The sequence below is a fragment of the Myotis lucifugus genome, unplaced genomic scaffold, assembly GCF_000147115.1.
Source record: "Myotis lucifugus unplaced genomic scaffold, Myoluc2.0 scaffold_449, whole genome shotgun sequence".
In the NCBI taxonomy this organism is placed as follows: domain Eukaryota; kingdom Metazoa; phylum Chordata; class Mammalia; order Chiroptera; family Vespertilionidae; genus Myotis; species Myotis lucifugus.
The window spans coordinates 620530-637836 of record NW_005871497.1 but is presented as its reverse complement, the minus strand read 5'-3'; the positions used below and the strand labels follow the sequence as shown (position 1 = coordinate 637836).

Sequence of the window (17307 nt, the reverse complement as noted above, 5' to 3'; positions counted from 1 at the left end):
TATATATATGTACAACAAAGCATGTAGATGAACTTTATGTTTACTTCATTAACAAAATTATGAAAATCCTAATAATTTGGACCCATCATACCTCATGAGCATTATCTGCTACCATCCACGTGGGGGCAGCACATCCTAAAGCCAGATAAACTACTTGAAGGAAAGGAAGTCCTGAGTGAGATCAGGGTTTCACATTTATATCTGTGACAGGATACACAGATATTTGTATATCATAGTTTTGAAAGTGCTTTTACAAACAATTTCTTGTTGAATCCTCATAAATTTATTATACCTTCACTTTATTTTATAGATGAAGAAATCAAGGTCAGAGAAGTTGAGAATTTTCTGACAATTGAAAGTTTTGTAATTATATGTCATTTCCATAAATTATATATTTCTCATTCCACTACATTTTGGCTACAAAATTATGGTAATAAAATCATTGGCAGAGATGCCATCTATACAGAAAGCAGTTTCCAGGTAAAATTTAAAAAGCGCTATGAAAAATTATTTTTTAAAAAACCCTGGCAGAGAAATCCCAAATATCAATAGCTTTTGACTTCTGCTTCAACTGGTATCTACCATGTCAGCTAAATGGAAGAATTTGTGTCTTGCACTCTTCTATTCCTTACCCGGCATAATAAACTGTTTCTTGTCTCACTTAGGAGATAAAAAGATAAGTTTTCTGGCTTCATGTCTCTCCTAAATTCACTTGCATGGACACAGTGCTTTTCAAGACATTTAAGCTGGAAGTGCCAAACTCTTGAATCTCAAAAATGCTCCTGAGCATTTTTGCCATCTTTTGGTTAAAAATATCACAAGTTACCAGTCCTTCTATTCAGGCCCTCAATTGTAGAGGCATTATGGATGTTGAGGTCAAAAATCAAGATACAATGATTACTGCCATTAATTCTAATTAAAAGAGCCTTAAATATTCAATTTATTTCTATGTAGGAATAATGTGTATAGGAGTAGTTTTCTTATGGGACTCGAGGTTTGGAAGACAACCTGCAGGTCATTTAAGAGAAAATAAGAAACTTCTATTACTAATATCTTATTTCCTATGTAATAATGAAATAAATCTTATTTCACTTCTCCTATGCATATAATTATAGCTATCATACTTATTAACTCTGGAACCCATATTCTTATATGATCCAGAAAAAAAAAATTCATCTGGGAGAATATTGGTGAAAAAGAATGACATTTTAAAGTTAGTACTCTGAGATTTGCATATCTGAAAAATACATTTGGGGGGAGTAATTGCTTAATTCCAAAATGGCAGTGATGCTGTTTTCACTTTTAATAATGCATTTCAGGTGTTGTACTTGATCAGAAAAACATTAATTTGTACCATTTCTTAACACAGAATGTACTTACATTTTATTGTATTTTGGGGTTATAGTGTAATCAACTTGTAAATGCTTTATGAATAAATGAAAGGACTATGCATTCTTAGTAAGAAAGTTTTATATCACTCAATTGTGTCATGCATAATAATAATAATAATAATAAGATCCCTAATCTTTTTATTTTTATCTATCTGTCTATTTTACACTGTAATTTTAGACTCAAAATTTTGTTCATTATTTCTTCTATATGACATGTCATTTAGACATGCCATTCTGTCTTCTGTCATTAAAAATGCTCATTTTATGTATTTTTGCTAGTCTTTTCCTTCCTTTCATCCTTCTTCCCTTTTCCCCTTTTCTTTCTCTTCCTTCCTTCCTTCCTTCCTTCCTTCCTTCCTTCCTTCCTTCCTTCCTTCCTTTCTTCCTTCCTTTTTCTTTCTGCCTGGTCCTCTTTTCTTATTATTTTAGATTGCTTATGCCTTTTAACATTTTACTGCATTTTAAAAAATACTATCATTATTTTAATTTATTTTGTTCTGCCATGTCATTTGTAAATTCCAATATAATTTTTATTTTTGCTTATATATTTCTATAAAATAAACATTTTTAAACTATTCAAAGATACATAATTCCACACACCAAATAAAATATTATCTTTCACAAAAGGAATTCTTTAGTAGAACTTTATTTTTTCATTCATAGCCTTCTCTTTCACACAGTATTTACAATGAAAACTTTAATAAGATTTTTCTTTTCCACTCTCCCCCTCTTTCAATTCCTGAGTTTTAGTGGAAAGCTTGGGGATTCCTCGTCCTAGGTTATAATTAAACTAGAGGCCCAGTGCACAATGTGCACTCGGGTGGGTCCCTCAGCCATGCCTGTGCCCTCTTGAAATCTGGGACCCCTCGGGGGATGTCCACCTGCTGGCTTAGGCCCACCCCCTGGGGGATTGGGCCTAAGCTGGTAGTCAGACATCCCTCTGGCAGCCCGGGAGCCCTCGGGGGATGTCCACTTGCCAGTGGGGAGCAGGCCTAAGCTGCAGTCACACATGCTTAGTGCTGCTGAGGTGGCGGGAGAGGCTCCCACCACCACCACTGTGCTGGCAGCCGTCAGCCTGGCTTGTGGCTGAGCAGAGCTCCCTTTGTGGGAGCGCATTGACCACCAGAGGGCAGGTCCTGCATTAAGCATCTGCCCCCTGGTGGTCAGTGTGTGTCATAGTGATCAGTCATTCCCAGTGGTTCTGCTGTTAGGGTCAATTTGCGTATTAACCTTTTATTATATAGGATTGTTCCTTAGACTTTTCAATTGTTCTTTTCCTTTTGTCTTCAAATTTTATTAGCTTTCACATTCAGATTTATAACTATTGCATATACATGACCATTGCAACCAATAAAGGACTTCAAAGTTATTTAACAAAAAATTTGATATTTTTTTCCTCCTCATAAGCTTTTCTTACTTATCCTGGACCCCTGACTAATGTTAATCAATTGTTGTATATTTTTCTGTATTCCTACATAAATATATACCCACATACACTCTAAGATGTATGTGTGTATGGGCTTTTGGTGAACTTGACAAGAGCATCTGGTGAGATGATAGAGGTGAAAAATCTCACTGCAGTGGATTCAAGGAGGAGAGAATCTGTAGATTTTGAATATATGGTAGTCAACACTTTCTATGAGTTGGTTGTAAAGGAGCAGAGAAATGTGCTTGCTGGAGACTTTAGAAGAATAAGGAGATTTTTGTATTTTGTCTTTAACATGGAAGAAATAACATTCATGAAATGAGGAAATGATTGTGAAAGAAAGATAGGAAAGAGAGCAAGTGGGTATGGGAGACAGTACATTCAAAGAAAAAGGAGCATATGAAGCGCCTGAGGGATCAGACACACATAGGCTGATTGACAAGAGTTTGTGTAATTCTCTTCTGATTACTTTTGTCATGAAGTGGAAGGTGGTTTTGGAGGCTTGAGAACAGCAGAGAAAGTATGAAATTATCTTAGGAGAGTGGAAAGTGAATGAAAACAGAATATTGGAGAGGTGATGACTATAAAATGATGATTATGAATATAAATACTACTATTCAGCATGATTACATGGATTTCCCAGCCACCTTTAGCTGTGAACATTGGTATTTTGCCAGACCAATATGAGGATGGGGTAAAGGAGCTAAGATGTATGATTGATACAACAGTGATTGATTTATCATAAAATCTCAACTGGGTAAAGTGGTAAATCTGAATGTGAGAGGCAATGGGGGAATGTGACAAACAGCAAAATCAATGGATTGTTTGTTCTAATGTATTGAAAGATTGCTGGAAGACAAATACCATATGATTGCATTTGTATGTGGAATCTAATGAACGAGATAAAAAAATAGAAACAAACTCATAGATACAGAAAATAGACTGACAGCTGTCAGAGGGGAGGGGATTTGGGAGGCTGGGTGAAATCCGTGAAGGGATTAAGCAAAAACAACAAAAACTTATGTACACAGGCAACAGTATGGTGATTACCAGAGGGAAGGTGGATGTGGGGGCAGGTGGAAGAGGGTAAATGAGATAAATAGTGACAGAGGAGACTAGACTTTGGATAGTGAGTTTTTTCTACTCATTTTATTAGTTTCTCCTCAACACTGTTCAGATCCATTCATCTTATTTTGAGATCTTTATACTAGTTGTGTTATTTTTGGTATAAATACTTCTAATAATTTTCTCAAAATGTAATGAATGGAATACTGTTTGAACCATTAAATGTTCTCAAAATATTTTGCTTTGGTATTGCTGCATGAGTAATATTTTGGCAGGAGTTTCTTAGTGCACACTTTCCTCAAAAGCTATAGACATTATACTTACAGAGGAGAAATCCAATAGTGGTCCAATTTTCCTCCCTTTGAAATAAAATAAACCAATTTATCCTGACAGAGCATAAACTTTTTCTCTTCAAATGTTAAAATCTTTCCAGTGTGAGTTTTCATTTCTTAAAGCCTGCCTTAGATTTATTGGACACATTTCATCTAAAATTTTAATTTATTCTTCAGCATAGTAAAACACATTTTTAAAATTATTTTTTGATTATTGAATTTGTTTTCCCAAATTTTGTCTTTGTAAATCCTTTATTGTTCTCTACAGAGTATTCATCTCTCATCCATTTCTCTAACCCTTAATCTTGTCACATATTTTTCATTTCTCTGTGTATTATTTATAGGATCATTCTTTCATCTAACTTTTAAGATAACTCAGTTTTCATGAGTCTTTTATATTTGGAAAGTACATTTTCTAAAATGTTTGTTGTTGTTGTTGTTCACAATTCTAATTTTTTTTATTACATTTAAAAATTTCCTGCTTGATGCTTCTCTGTCTCTGGATCTGTTTTTGTTCATCAGTCTATGTTGTTCATTATATTCCACAACTGAGTGAGATCATGTGATATTTATCATTCTCTGACTCGCTTATTTCACTTAGCATAATGCTCTCCAGTTCCATCAAACCTCAGGGGGAAGGTAGGGGAGGATGGGGGTAAGGGGGAGAGATCAACCAAAGGACTTATATAGGCCTAATCAATGAACACAGACAATAGGGGAGTGGGGGCATGAGTGGGGGGGATAGGGGGCAATGTGGGGATAAGGACACATATGTAATAACTTAATAAAAAAATTAAAAAAATAGTAGGAATTTTGAAAGACTGAAAATAGATTTTAATTATGGGAATTAAAAGAATATATAAAGTAAAAAAATAAAAAAATAATCTCCTGCTTTTTTCAAGGAGTCTATTTAAATAGGATCTTCCTGTCTTGTGGGTTCTTTTTCATATTACTCAAGTAAGATCTTGCTGTTGGTGTATTTTCATGTAGCCTTCCTGCTTACAGAGATTAAATCTCCAAAAGTGTTCTTTCATGGCCATTTACTTATTCTGGCCAGGCTGCCCATTTTCTTCTAGTCTCTCAATAATCATTGGTTAACCGATTCCAAAAATATTTTGCTCTATTTTAGTTTTGTACTCTAAGTACTGTAGTGTTGTATTTCCTATATTCTACAGAAAGATCTGTTTTTTTCAAATCCCAAAATATTGTACTAATTTACTTATTTATTTTAAAACTAGAGGCCCAGTGTGTTATTAAAATGGCTCCAGGAGGCGCCCTGCATCCTACTGTGTGAGGAGGCACCCCGTGGGGGGCCGGGACTGGCGCCTGACCTGCATAGCTCCAGCTGGCTGCAGCTTGTGTCCGCTGGGGTGGGAGCAGGCGCTCCTGTGTGTTGTGTGTCCACGCTGGCCCGCCCCCAGCCCCAGCCTCCCCGTGGCCACTGGGGTGTGGGCTGCATGCCGTCCCCTCTGGCCCATCTGTGTGTGCAGCTCCTCCTGAGCTGTCCTGATGCAGCCTCCTCCTGAGTGGTCCTGAAACTCGGCTAATTAGCATATTCCCTGTTTATATAGATAGATTTTACAGTCTTGAATTCATCCTAGTTATATTCCTATAGGTTTTTATGACTGTGTCAAACTTAATATCTAAGTAAATGAACTATCTGACTCAAACTATTTAATCATTCAGTTCCTCCATTTATAAAATGAAGCTAATAATGGTGCCTATTTAAAAGGGAGTTTTTCAGATTAAATGAAATGTTACAAGGTCAGCCCTACACTTGACACATTGAAAGTAATCCATGCTAGTTTTTATGGTTTCACTTGTGATTTTTAATAACTGTGTCCTAGAGAACTTACTCAATAAATACTTGATGATAACTCATTCTAGTCACCCCCTGTTACTCCTCATCTTACTGGCTTTGCAAATTCCCAACCCTGATTGAGTTAAACATTCCACCTACTTTGTGCCCAAACAAAGCTAGAGAAAAAACACTACTGTGGTAACTGGTCTCACTTTAAATTCAAGTTCATGACCATGCCCTCAGGTTTCTTTCTCTATTTCTTTCTCACTCTCCTACGCCCCTAAAAAACCCTCTGACATCTCCTTTTCTGTTTTTCTTTGCTCTATTTTTTGTTTTATTTTTTAGGCCACCACTCCTGATCTTCCTTTTTTGTTAAAATGTTTTAACACATGCGATTCAGAATATGGTGGGAGAAGTGTCCTAAACAATGTGCTTAATCAACTCAGACAAATGGCAAATATATTTACACTAGGGGCCCAGTGCACGAATTTGTGCACCTTGAAAGGAACTGTGGGTTGTGAGGCTGTGGTGGGCACAGGGGCAGGTCTTGGCCCATCCTCTGCACTCCTGCCTTGCCCCTCCCTCCACGGACCCCCCAGGTCCCCTGTCTGCCAGTAGCCCTGCTCCTGTCACCACTTCCAAGAGCTGACAGAGCAGAGTGATGGGGGCTGGCACCAGCAGTAGGTGCGAGCGGTGGCTGCTTCCTAGCTCTGGCAGCAGGTGTGAGTGCCCGGTGGGACAGCGGTGCACAGGAGCAAAGAATTTTCAGTAACCACCAGAGGCTCATCCCAATGACAATGAACGACCACCCGCCTTAGTCTGGCTCCCCTGCTCACCTGCTCCACCATCCTACCTACCACATGTGCGCACCCTGGTTGTCAGCGGATGTCATAGTGACCAGTTGTTGGGTTGTTCCGCTTTTCAATCTATTTGCATATTAGGGTTTTATATATATAGAAGGCCAGCCTGCCCAGGTTTCATTCGTGAGGGCTTCATGAAACATAATATACACTGAAGCTGTGCTGTGTATCAGCACTTTAAGTAAGACTTCTCCATCAGTGACAAAAAATACCTTTTCATACTAGATATATACATTATGGCTATAGTACTCAGCTATTATGGTAGCAAATAAAAATGTCCAAGTTTACTCAGCATTCTCAGGGGACTGTTGAGGGTAACTTGTGGCAGATATTAAGACCCATTCCTTGAATAAGCTCTGGAGTACTAAAGAGAGATAGTTAAAATAAAATCATTATAAATGTAAAACGTTATATCATATGCCCTATAACAAAAGTGAAAATTATTTTATCCAAGGGCCCTGTATTTTATGAATAAACATTTCTTTCTCAAACAGCTCTAGCATTTTGCACGAACTATATGATTTAGGTGACACAAAGGAAAGAGTTTCAACAATTTCATAAAAACAAGAAGTAAGCAGTGACAATAAATGTTTTGAAAGCCTCAGGTGTTCAGCCCTTAGAATTTGGTCTACCATAGAGGAACCCCAAAGAGCTCAGAGGCGTCCAGAACTAGACCTAAACTAGCTGGCTTACTCTGAACATGACGGTTTCTTCATTTTTGTACTCGAGTCTTATGAAAAGTTTCTATGTGTAGGTTCATCCCATGTGTAAGTACTATTTTAATGAGAAAATTTTTAAATGGTAAACTTCTTTTCCTCTCTATTACAGTGTTACTGACCACTTATAAGTCAATTATAGTCAAGAAATTCATTTATAAATCACATATTTTGGAACCCGTTTTTCTGGTTTTACTTGTTCTATAGTTCAAAACCAGCCTAAGCCAAACACTTCCCTTAGAAATATTTAACTTGAAATATTGTACACAATAAACTGTTCTATATGCCTTAATCACGTTCCAACAATAACCTTGTGGAATGTGTGCTCAGAGTGCTAACTTGGAGTGTCAAAAGAGGTGCCCCTGCTGGGGACTGTACACCCTGTACCTTTCATTCAAACAAATGATAATACATAGAGGCTAAAATATCTTAACATTTTCATCTCTACTGACTCACATGCCAGGAAAATAATATGTCAGTGTGAAGAGAGACTGGGGAGAAAGAGCCATTTTATAGGTTAATATATATTTTTTATTTTTACGAAATAAAAAACTTCCTGGAACTTACCCACTCCTGGCATTTGTGAGATCAAGAGTACAAATAAGCCCTAGCTGGTTTGGCTCAGTGGATAGAGCATTGGCTTGAGGACGGAAGGGTCCTAGGTTTGATTCTGGTAAAGGGCACATGCCTGGGTTGTAGGCTTCTTCCCCATGGGGTGTGTGTAGGAGGTAGCCGCTCAATGATTGTCTCTCATTATTGATGTTTCTATCTTTCTCTGTCCCTCTTCCTTCCTCTCTGAAATCAATAAAAGTATATATTTTTTTAAAAAAGAGTCCAAATAAAAGCCCACAGCCCCTCCCAGCTCCATTTACCTCCCGAAGGGTCTTATATAAATGTATTTGGACAAGCTAAGCCACATAGCTACTTTGGCAGAATTAGAAATCAGGTTCCTGTCTGAATGCCTTTACTCAATTCATGCTGCTTATTATTGTCAGTCAGACTTTCTAACTTGACTGTGTAACCAGGAATATATATGTTTTCCCTTTCACAAAACAGAAGTCCCTAGTGGTATTATTTTTAAATTAATGCATGAACAGAAATTCAGAGACAGAGGAGGAAGACCTACGGGATAAGTTACTGAAGGCAGTATTTTCTACACTATTTCCTGTGTGGCACGGCTACCACAGAAAATTGTTAACCCAGGAAACGAAGGCATTAATTCCTTCTGTGTTGCCTGAAACTTATCGAAATTCACAGCAAGTATGAATCTATAAAAAATTAATGGTCAAATATTTAATTATATCTTTTTGAATTGGAAGTAAAATGAAAAATATTTACTATTGTTAACTATTTGTTATTAGTTTTTATGTTATTATTAGCTGTTAAACAGTTAATCAACTTGCCCATCAACTACTATATAGCCTTTCTTCTTAGTCTTACCAACAAGATCATTCTGGGGTAGCCAGTCATAGAGCTAAGCATTGGCTCCTAACGTGGCTGGTTTCTTTCCTTTGTATCTCCATAAAACCTGTGGAAGACAGTGAATATATTTCACAAGTAATACCACAGGATAATGATGTCTTAAGGTTGTAGAGTTTGAATACATCATGCATCTACTCTACTTTAGGTAATAGTTGAGAAGGGAGTATAGAAGTATACTTTATAAACACCAAGAAATAGTGGGGCTGTTTATAACAACCTTTTTAAACGAGTTTGTGGTAATTGCCAGTTATCATTTTGTCTATTATCACTAAGAACTTCCAGGAGTGAGATTATAAGTGAAGAATTAGAAAATAATGCCATGATAGCCTAATGAGTCAGAGTTAGGGAGTTAAAATTTTTATGGCCCAGGACCTCTGTATAAATTTTTATCACTGGTACTCGTAGCTTTATCTTCATATTAGTGTTTCTTACAAATATTGCTTTAGATATTAACTACTTATTTTTTGGAGGACTGGTTATCATTTCATCCTCCATTTCTTTCTACTTCTTTTTTCTCTCACAACTTCTTTATTTTAAAGTAAAAATAAGGTAGTGCTTTTGCTTATATTCCAAAGTTTGGTGAAATATATTGTTTGGTTTCATTTCTGCAATTATCATATTTGCATTTATATTTAAGTTTTATAGAATTTTATGGAATTTAACCAAATATACAAATAAAAACAGCTGTTGGATGTTTTATAAATAGCAATATAAAAAGAGAAGTAATCTAGGATGGTGGTGATAACATTAAAATGAATTGAATATTATAAATTAGGACATGCAAAGTGCTAGACTATATTAACATTCCCATGGCCTTTTAATTCTAGAAAATGTTAATTAAAATGCTAAATGAATTTAGGCTTCTACTTCTGTGCTTAACTATGATAAATCAAGTCCTAATACAAACAAAGACATGGAGGATATTCTTATGCAGCTTTTATATCTATGTTTGCAATTCCTTTCTCCTTTTTCCTGGTCTTGGAGTAAATGCACTTCAGAACTATTTTGGGAATTGTTAGAGCAGGCCTTAAGATTTCATGAAAAATGGCGCTTAATGTTTTCATTTCTATTCATTGAAAACAAATGATTGTAACAACAAAGCTCAGCAAGCAAGGTGCAAATATGCCTATACTCACTATTATAATGTTTTACAAATGTTTACTTAATAATGGTACCTGATATGTTAGGTGTAAAATGAGATTCAACTTTCAGTGGGAAAGACACCAGCCCAGCAGGATTAAAGGTTGTACTAACCTTCTGTGGAATCCGGGCAAGGGCTGAGGCAATAAGATTGCCCTTTCCTTCTGTGAGATGTTGGATGACTGAACCCAGAGAAAACACCACAATACCATCTTTGCCTGAGCTCTGGACAAAGTCTTCTATTTTCTGTAGAGAAAAAAAATCTTTGTATTACAGATATACAGTATGTTAGGGAATAAAATAAAGTTCTCTTATACTTCTAAAATGAAGATTCAAGGGAATTGTCAGAGGCCTGGCTAGAGTTTTTAAAAATCATTGACACTTAGAACCACCTACTTTCTTTAGGAAGAAATATATAATGCAATATACAGATAATGTATTGTAGATTTGTACACTTAAAACTTATATAAATTTATTAACCAATGTCACTCCAATAAAGTTACAGTTTACATCTAATATATATTACTGCGTTGATCTGCTTACTGCTTCATTGGTAATTTTCTCATGTTCAAGTCTTCCTTTATTAATATGCCTAAGCAGATAATTGTTAGAATTGTGGTATATATAACCCTATCTAATAAAAGACAAAGATGCTAATTGACTGTACCTTCGCTAGGCCCATCAGCCAATCAGAGCAATATGCAAATTAACTGCCAACAAAGATGGCAGATAATTTACATACTGCAGGCAGGGCGAGCCAGTGTGAGCTGCCAGCCGGGACCCCTGTGTGCCACCTAAGCCCCGCCTCCAGCCGGGACCCCCATGTGCGGCCCTGGGCGGCGGGGCTTGGCAGTGCAATCGGCCCGAGGAAGCCCTATTCTTGCAGGAATCTTCCTGCAATGGCCTCTAGTAATCTATAATAATAAAAGGGTAATATGCAAATTAGACCAGACTTCCTTACTGACGTCATTCTTGACTTCCTTCCAGACAAAGCTGGGGCTGGAGCAAAGCCTGGGTCCCCGGTGACTGCCAGCGGCTGCAGCAAAGCCAGCCCAGATTATAGGTGCCAGAGGAAGCTGGTGCCAACAGCCAGGGGAAGGAAGGCCTACTCTTGCACAGATTTCATGCATTGGGCCTCCAGTATAGTAATAGTAATGTATTGGAAAAAGATATATAACATATTTAAACAGCTCTATAATCATAAATTCCTTTTAGGAGATAGTGATTGCCTGTCTTTCTGATGTATAAAACTCCAACTCAGTGGACATTAGCTACATGTTCTTAATTTCAGCCTTAGCACAGAGTTGATAGCTAGCTACTTCTGTAAATTAAACTGCCTCACCATTTAGAGTTGTGCAAGTTGGCCATGGGAAACTCTGGGTTTGGACCCAGTCAGATCATCCTATCTAGTAAAGAGGGAATATACAAATTGACCATCATGCCTAATGGTCAAGATGGCTGAGCCCACAGCGGAGGCAGGTATTCCATAACACAAGATGGCTGCGCCCACAGTGGAGGCTGAGTTCCCATAACAAGCCTTAATGAGCAATCAGCAGGGATCTGTGGCTGCGTGGCGCTGGGCCAAAGCAGGGGACCTGAGGCTGCGCCCCCACCACCTGGTGGGACTTGACAGGGGACCTCAGGCCGCACCCCCTGCCCTGGCACCAGGCTGCAGGACCTCAGGCCACGTCCCCCACCTGGTGAGCTTGACGGGGGACCTCAGGCTGTGCCCCCAGTTGGCAGGGCTTGACGGGAAGCCTCAGGCTGCGCCCCCCACCACCTGGCAGGGCTTGATGGGGGACCTCAGGCTGCACTCCCCACCCCAACACCTGGCCGGGGGACCTGAGGCAGCGTCCCCTACCTGGTGGGGCTTCACAGGGACCTCAGGCCATGCCCTCTGGCCCAGGCCAGGGAACCTCAAGGAGCAACCCCCAGCCTGGTGGAGCTTGACAGGGGATCTTAGGCCGAGCTCCCCACCTGGCAGGGCTTGACGAGGGATCTCAGGCCATGCCCCCCGCCTGTGCGGCTTGACTGAAGATCTCAGGCTGCGCCCCCTGCCTCGGACCAGGGGACCTCAGGCCACGCCCCCACCCCAGTGCCAGGCTTGGGGACCTGAGGAAATACCCCCTTCCTGGAAGGGCTTGACAGGGACCTCAGGCCATGCCCCCTGCCCTGGCACCAGGCCAGGCAACCTAAGGCCATGCCCCTCACCTGGCAGGATTTGACAGGGTTGGGGCAGGCCGGGTCTGGGTCTCCCGCAATTTTGAGGTATATGTGAGTGGGCAGGGACTTTCTTCTGGTTCCTGTGGCGCGCCCCAGACTCTGACAGGAGGAAGATTTTCACATACATTTTACTAATTTTCTTTCATCTCTGACACTTCCATTATAGAGAAAGGGCACATAGCAATATTAAAATATTTCCTCTAATTAATTCCCTTTTAATGTGCACAAATTTCGTGTACCGGGTCACTAGTATTCTATGAGAATGATATCCTCTAGACATGCATCATCTATTCCTTGTGAAATCTTTTGTGGCAACTCTGGAGTCACATATTCCCCAATTAAAGGCTGTTAAATGACCAGAAAAGAGATGATGTCAAAGTTTACTATGTCAGCTTCATTAATATTAGGAGGACATATTTGACACCACAAAAATTATCTTGTTATTATTTTGATTCACCTTCCCAAACACATGGAGTTTGAATAAAATGTGTGTGAGTGTGTGTGTGTGTGTGTTCTTGATTGGAGGACCTATCATCATCATTTTTCCTTTTTTTGATGTTTTGACAGTTTATTTTGAAGGTGATTTAAAAAATATTTAAGGGCAATCTGAGAAAAAAATTGCACAGAATACACTCATTAAATAAGTATTGTGATTAAATAAAAATAAGTGCAATACCTTTTCTTCTGCAACTCCAGTAATAAGTTGTTATTCTGAAGTTTCTTATACTTCCAAAAATGGGGGGGGGGGATTATGACAACTAAACTACCTCTTATTCACAGAAACCAAATTTTTCTGTTCTTCCCAATAAGTCAGTTTCCATCTTCCAACTCTGACTTGTTTTTTTAAAAGATATGATGCTAGAAATTCAGAATGATTTGGTAGTCTCTCCTTTGCAAGTACAGCAATTTTCTGTAATAAGAGGCACAACAATCTGATCTAGGTAAGTACAGTTGACAAAGACTGCAGATCCACTTTCTGTTTTGATGATTTTTCTGCATTAATATTCTCAGTTTTTACTATCCTCTCAACGTTATATGTGGGACTACACTCAGAATGAGGATTTTTTTGAAACCGGTGCCTGTCTTCCAGCATCTGCTCTGGCTCCATGTCGGACACTGCAAGTCACAGTTTCTGGATACCAATCCATGCCTGAGCCTCCCATTTCTAAAGAGCCCTCTGTAAAATAAACCAAGAATTCTCCTAGGAACATCATGTACCCTGAAAACTTCCTAAAGGGATTTTTAAAATATTCTTACAATACAAGTAAATGAGGGTTTCCTCTTCAGTCACTATTGATAGTTTAACACAATACCTATGTAATGCTTATCTATTACTCATTTGTTTTTTAATACTTTTTTCTTTTAACATTCCTGACACTCCTCAGTTGGCAAAAACTAAAACCATTTCCCTTAAGGACAAGTATAAGACAGGGATATCTGCTTTTACTACTCTTCAATATAGTACTAGAAGTTCTAGCCACTATATTGATTTCAGAGAACAAGGAAGAGGGATTGAGAGAGAGAAACATCAATGATGAGAGAGAATCATTGATCGACGGCCTCCTGTACACCCCCTACTGAGGATGGAGCCTGCAACCTGGACTTGTGCTCTGACTGGGTATCGAACTGTGAGCTCCTGTTTTATAGGTCAATGCTCAACCAGTGAGCCACACCAGCCAGGCTCAATGGGATTTTTATACACCAATAATGATCTATCAGACAGAGAAACTAAAAAAAAATTCATTTACCATTGCAACAAAAAATTTCAGATACTTAGGAATAAACTTATTAAAGGAGGTAAACACTGTACTCAGAAACTATAGGACATTGAAAAAAGAGATAGAAAAAGATATAAACAAGTGGAAGAATATACCATGTTCATGGATTGGTACAATTAACATAATTAAAATGTCCATACTATCTAAAGCAATCTATAGATTCAATGCAATCCCTATTAAAATACCAATGACATATTTCACAGATCTAGAATAAATACTCCAAAAATTTATATGAAATAAAAAATGATGCCAAATAGCTGCAGCAAAATTGAGAAAGAAAACAAAGTTGAAGGGATCACAATACCAGATATCAAGTTATACTACAAAGCAAATAAAAATAGCCTGTTACTGGCACAAGAACAGACATATAGATCAATGGAACAGAAAGAGAACACAGAAATCGACCCAAGCCATTATGCTCAATTAATATTTGACAAAGGAGGCAAGAGCATATAGTGGAGTTAAGACAGTCTATTCAATAAATGGTGATGGGAAAATTATGCAAGTACATACAGAACAGTGAAAATTAGATCACCAAATTATATCATACGGAAGAGTAAACTCAAAATGGATACAAAACTTAATGTAATTATGAAACCATAAAAATTCTAGAAGAAAATGTAGGCAGCAAAATATCAGACATCTCACATAACCATACATTTATGGATACATCTCCTAGGGCAAGGGAAACAGAAAAAAATAAACAAATGGGACTACATCAAACTTAAAAGCATTTGCACAGCAAAGGGAACCAATATCAAAATGAAAAGGGAGCCCATTGTATGGGAGCACATATTTGCCAGTGATATATAAGATAAGGGGTTAATTTCCAAAATGTATAAAGTACTCATACAACTCAATAAAACAAAGACAAAAAAACAATTGAAAAATTGGGCAGAGGATGTGAATAGATACTTTTCTAAAGAGGACACATAAATGGCCTAGATACATGAAAAATGCTCAATATCATTAATCATCAGAGAGATACAAATAAAAATGACAATGAGCTATCACCTCATACCTGCCACAATGCCTACCATCAATAAATCAACAAACAAGTGTAGAATTTTCTTAAAAAATTAAAAGTAGAACTGCTATTTGATTCAGTAATTCCACTTCTAGGAATATATCCTAAGAATACCAAAACACCAATCAGAAAGAATATATGCACCCCTATGTTCATAGCATTGTTATTTACAATAGGTAAGATATGGAAACAGTCCAAGTGCCCATCAGTACGTTAATGGATAAAAATGCTATGGTACATTTACACAGTGGAATATCACGCAGCTGTAGAAAAGGAGGATCTATTGCCATTTGAGACAGCATGGAGGGACCTGGAGATGATTATGCTAAGCAAAATAAGCAGGTCAGAGAAAGACAAATATCACATGGTATCATTTCTATGTGGAAACTAATGGACACAATTCACTGATGAATAAAATACAACAAGATTTATGGAAACATGGAACAGACTGATGAATATTACAGGGAAGGGGGGAGTGGGACAGTAGGAAGAATTTAACCAAATAACTTATGCATATTGATGCATGGGTAAGGTCCCTAGCCGTGGCTGGCTATCAGGGCCTATCGGGGTCTTCAGGCTGCTGGCCAGGACTTCCTTCCTCCAGCTGCCAGCTACCAGCAAGGGCCTTTCTTCGTTCCGTGCCGCACTCTGGTGCTCAGCGCATGTCATAGCGAGTGGTCAAACTCCCGGTTGGTCAAACTCCCGAGGGGACAATTTGCATATTGGCCTTTTATTATATAGGATATACATTGTCCATGAACACAGAAAGTAGGATGGTGAATGCCTAGGCATTTTGGGAACTGTGCAGTTGGGAGCAAGGAGGGAATAAAGGAGGCAACATTTGTAATACTCTCAACATTAAGAAAAAAAAGAATGGTTGACATCCTGTTCTAGTAAAACTTGTATAAAATTGAGTGTAATCATCATTAATTATAAAAAAACATTTGAATTGGATACAGGTGAATTAAATCTATACTAATAAAAGGGCAATATGCTGATTAGACCAGATAGACTGGAAGTCTTTCCAGACAAAGTCATGGTGGCTGGGGCCAAGGCAGAAGCAATTAGGGGCAATCAGGCCAGCAGGGGAGAGCAGTTAGGTGCGAATGTACTCGATGTACTGTATTTATGTAATATCCAAATATGACAAACATTCCTAACAAGTATCAAATTGTCTTATGAGAAATGGTTTGATGACTATAAAGACAGAGCAAGAGATTTTTTGTTCCCATTTTCACTTAGTTTTTGATAACCAATTGATTACTGTTACTGGTAGAGTTTTAAAGGGAAGACAGATATTTTAAAATGTATTCCTTTCATTTACTTAGATTTCATTCAGTTGGATTTCTAAATATCTTTTGATAACAAGTTTAAAATAAAAAGCAAAATGTCTTACCTATAAGTCAAAGAAAACGGAGAGCACTGTATTTTTTACTCTTTCCAGAAAGGTCATTCGGTCGGTAAGTCCCACCATCTGAACAGGAACATAGGAAGGTGGAGCGGGAAGTTTCCCACAGTGTTTCTCCTTCATGCCTCCCATAGACACCCTTAATGTGAGCACAAAAGGGACTGCAAGCAATTCAGCCACCAGCTCTCCACAGGGCAACACAGGGTCTATGAGCATTACATCGTAGTTGGTTTCCTGGAGCTTCTTCATGAGTGTCTGATTGTAGACTGCACTCTCATAGGCTTTTTACAGTTTCAGTTACTTCAATAAAAACATCATTCAATCATATTGTGGATCACCCGGGTGTTAAGTTTCACAAGTCATTCAAAATTACATCCAGAAATTTGTCTTGTGCTTTCTCTGCTAATTCTTTCGGATATTCTGGATGTAACACCTCGAAGTTCAGGGGGAAAGGTTTCCTGTAGTCAATGAGCTTAGTATGTGGAAAAGTCAACACGGTTACCTCATGTCCTTTCTTTGTGAGTTCCTCTAGAATGGTCTTTATAGTAAGCCAATGGCTCATGTCAACAGGCCATACCAGAACCTTTCCACAGAACCCACAGCCAGCACTACAGAGCTGCAGCAGCAGAACCGCCAAAGCCCACTTCTTGGATAACAT

At 38.3% G+C, this 17307-nt stretch overlaps 1 pseudogene; it reads right to left on the bottom strand.

Moving 5' to 3' along the window:
* Window positions 1-8981: 8981 nt before the first annotated feature.
* Window positions 8982-17307, bottom strand: LOC102419143 (annotated as a pseudogene).